Source organism: Triticum dicoccoides, chromosome 5B (genome assembly GCF_002162155.2).
Source record: "Triticum dicoccoides isolate Atlit2015 ecotype Zavitan chromosome 5B, WEW_v2.0, whole genome shotgun sequence".
Taxonomy (NCBI): domain Eukaryota; kingdom Viridiplantae; phylum Streptophyta; class Magnoliopsida; order Poales; family Poaceae; genus Triticum; species Triticum dicoccoides.
In genome coordinates, this window is record NC_041389.1 from 470,865,469 (window position 1) to 470,869,772 (window position 4,304).

At 50.8% G+C, this 4,304-nt stretch overlaps 1 pseudogene; it reads right to left on the minus strand.

Annotated features, from left to right (window-relative positions):
* Nucleotides 1–227: 227 nt before the first annotated feature.
* Nucleotides 228–2,404, minus strand: LOC119310892 (annotated as a pseudogene).
* Between the last annotated feature and the right edge of the window lie 1,900 nt (nt 2,405–4,304).

The window sequence follows — 4,304 nt, forward strand, 5'->3', positions numbered from 1 at the left end:
ATGAAGAAAGCAATAGCAGTATACTAAACGATCAAGTGCTAGGCTAACGGAATGGGTCATGTCAATCACATCATTCTCCTAATGATGTGATCCCATTAATCAAATGACAACACATGTCTATGATTAGGAAACATAACTATCTTTGATTAATGAGCTAGTCAAGTAGAGGCATACTAGTGACTATATGTTTGTCTATGTATTCACACATGTATCATGTTTCCGGTTAATACAATTTTAGCATGAATAATAAACATTTATCATGATATGAGGAAATAAATAATAATTTTATCATTGCCTCTAGGGCATATTTCCTTCACTTTTCTACTAGTATGGCAATCCGCCACACTTCTTCAGAATTTCAACTGAAATTTCTTTGAATTGTATCGAGCAGTCATTTTCAGACCCAAATACTCTATTAAAGAATAATCTCCTTGAGTCTTGCTCTCCAAGGGGCTTCATTATGTAAATGCAGGCACGGTCATTGTGACACGCCCTGGCAGCTACGTCATCCAATCGTGTGGTTACCATTACTCTACTTCCATTATCATTTTCAGGAAAGGCACAACTAATAATGTTTCATGTCGATTGATCCCACAAGTCATCCAATAAAATAAAGTACCTATTGCAATTTTTGCACAAGTTATTCATAAGTTATGTTAGTATACGATTATAAGGTATAGAGAAAAGCATCAAAACTAAAATGAAGGAAACAAACATAGTAAAGGATGATGACCATTGTCTTTCAAAAATAAGGGGGACATGTAGAAATATGGCAAAGTTTGTAATGAAAGGAAACCTTGGGGGTTCAATGTCCTAATTTTATTGTCCCAGATTATAACGACTTATATGCTTGCCACATAGAGGTTCATTTATTATAATGGACTACAAGAATAAGACATATAAACATGCTTTATGTTTACAGTTTTGATCCTAATACTAATCTTTTTGAACCAGCACAAGTTTTTTATAGCCGAACGGCCACACAATATTTTGCATTGGCCTAACAAAATCTCTTCGTCATGACTCATGGGTACAACTGTTTGAAATTAAATGTCTTTGGGGAAATCATACAGCTATCTAGAGAAGAACAAATACCTTTTATGTCTGAGGTGTTCTCTAAGCTGGTCAATGAAGTCTTGCAGCTTGTGAGCATGAGAAGACTCCTGCAGTCCAAGCTTGAATTGTAGGCCACCGATAAGGCTTTTCATATCAGGTCTTTGGGAGACCGAAACAAATGCCTTACTGTTAAATTGCCCTCCAATCTCATTGTACACCTGTTTGGCAGTGTAGTTTTACCCAAACCTCCGAACCCCACAATAGAAACTACTTTGAGTTTCTTCTGTGAATCCATTAACCAATTGACAAGCTCTTCTTTTGGGCCATCAATACCCACCAGGCATGCCGCATCCTTGTAGATCGCCGACATCCGGGGATCCACAACCACAACACCATGCCTCGAGTTGATGCAATCATCAATCTTGTATCTCTCGCGTCGAGCATTTGCTTCCACCGCAAGAACCTTGAGCTCCTTGATCCTCTTCGCTATCTTATGACGTCTCCCCAACCTCCTAAGACGCTGAACCATCTTTCTAACAAAGCCTGCCTTTACATGGGTACCTTCAATGTCATGCATGAAGTCGTCGATGCAGTTCTCCATGTCATAGGACATCTCTCTTATATGGTCCCTCCAGTTCTTGGCCGAGGGATCAAGCTTGTCCATAAGCTCCATCTCGTCAAGGAGAGCTTTCATGGCACTGAGCTCGTCCTTGAGGAAGGAGGCATGCCTCCTCACCCCTGTGAGCATCTTGTACTCGTCGCTGAGCACCGTGGTGAGTTTGCCGAGGAGCAGGTCCAACACCCCTGCCATTCCAACGAGCTTGGTGAGCTTGCTGCTTTTGTGAGTGAGAGCAAGCAATCCCAACCCAGTAGCGGAGGCAAATCGCAAGTTCTCGACAGCGCTGCCCTGGAACCAGAGAGAGAGAGGCGGTGGGGGTCAGTGACTCAAGCGGCGGTGCGAGCTAGTCGAGAAACTGGACGCCGGAGGAGCGTGCCGCCGTTGCCATGGCCAGAGACTGCCTTCCAGAGCTCCCCGCCACCGGATCTGGGCGGGGAAGGTTATGAGGACAAGGGGAGGGCGTCACCGTGGCCAGGTGGTCCTGTCCGTGCCGTCGTTGACAGGGAAGAGGGTGGAGAAGAGGCTCCGTAGAGAGGGGAGAGTTGCTGCTGATGCTGCTGGGTTTGGGCGGAGAGAAGACGATCAGCTCGCCAGAGACCAGAGAGAATGGGACGGCCGGAGAGATGCTCAGCTCGACCGAGGACGGGAGAAGTGGATATTTTTTCTGAGAGTGGCCATGATAACGCAGCACGTCAGGCAGCTCGGATGGTGGAGCGATGAGTCTCGACGGGTAAGCAGTCCAACGACGACGACGAGGACCCGAGCTGGTAAAGGCGATAATCGACAAGCAGCACGCGCGTTCCATTAATGAAGTAAGAAAAAATTGAGCATCGAAAATGATATGTTGCCTACCCCTTTGCTGAAGTGCTTCAAGAGCACGCATGCTGGCATGCATATGCGTTGGCAAGTCTGAAAATGGTGGATTGACGCCTTTGACGAGCACTCATGATTTTTATTCTAGGCACCTACGTGTTACGTGAGGAGAGGGCTTACGTAGGCCACCCTGAAATTCTTTTCTTTTTTCCAAATGATAACGTCCACACGTGTGGCATGTTTGCACATCGCCCACGCGCCTTGGTCCACGTTGATTCTGTTTTACACGAATCCTAAAGGAATTTGTTAGAATCTGAGTGCCATGTGGGCATCATCGACTGGTTCCGATAAAAAAAACTGCCCTCCCGAGTCGCCCCCGCGAGGCGACCGGGAGGCGCCCCCAAATCCCCGCCGGCAGGCTTCTCGTCTCCCGTCCCTTCCCTCGCCGCCGCCACAGGGCGCGACCGGGCGAAGCCCGGCCGGCGTCGGCGGCGGCGGGGCCCCCTTTGCCTCCTCGTGCAGCAGTTCTTCGCGGGCGGACGTGGCTGCTCCGAGGTGTGGTGCGGCGGCGACGGGGCACCACAGCGCGGCGCACGCCGGCGGTTTGAGGCGGCGGCAGATCGGCCGCGCGGTAGGCTGCGGATGGTGGCGCATCGGCGACCTCGCTTCCCCGTGGCAGGAGGTCTCGCGATCTGGTGCGTCGCGGCCGACAAGGACGGCGGCGGCGTGACCGGATCGGTTCGCGGCGGCGCGACCGGATCTATGCCCATGCGTGGGCCTTGATCGCTGGTCTGCCGTCGGCACGGTGGTGGGTGCGACTCGTCGGCAGCTGGGCAGATCCGCGGGATTCTACCCTTGTCTGGTCCTTGACAGCGCGGGCAACTCCAGGGGAAACCCTAGATCTCCTTGGGATCGAACGATGATGGCGCTTTTGCGTTGTAGTCCCTCTTTAGGGCATTGTTTTGGAGTTTGCTCCGGTTGAAGGGACCAGCGACGTCAGCGGCGCATGTCTGGTGGAGCAACTGTCGATGAAAATCGCGCCGACTACGGTCATGGCGGACGATAGCGGCGTCTTAGATGTCGTTCCCTTGTCGAGGCATCGTCATTGCAGTCTGCGTCATCAGGCTCGGGATGCTACGGGGGAAGCCCTAGATCAGGGTCTTTCGGATCGGACGATGATGGCGTTTTATCGCTTTCCCTCCTGGGGGGCATCGTTTTGGAGTAAGTGATGGCTGGGGGGATGGTGGAGCGGTGCTTCATCTCACACATTGATGGCGGCGGATATCGGCGGCTTGGCGCTGTGGAGGCTCGGCGTCCGATGCACGGAGATGGACTCACGCAGGAGGAGGTTGCTGTGCGGCGTCATGGTGACATCGATGGCAGAGTGGCCAGACAAGGTAGAGGCCTCAATATGATCTGAAGACGGACTTGTGGAAGATGGCGGCGACGACACACGAGTGCGTCTGACCGGATTGTGCCCCAGACCCGGTATGTGGCTCGGCTGGGGCTTCCGAATGAGTTTCGGCTTCCGGCTTTTGATGTTAGGCTTAGGTGAGTGATTTGGGTAGTGACCCAACTAGCACCCCTTCATCATTTTGGATAGGAGTAGTGGCATATGCTACCAAGATGGTGGATTCAGGCACATTGTTGTAATATTTTGTAAGGTCCTCGAGAATAATTAATAAAGTGGCCGTATGCATCTTCCAGATGCAGAGGCTCGGGGGCCATCCTCCTTTTCTAAAAAAATGTGGGCATCATCGTGTGTGTGAGCGTTGGAAAGTTCGCCCACACGCCCCGCAGCACGCGATTTACCAGC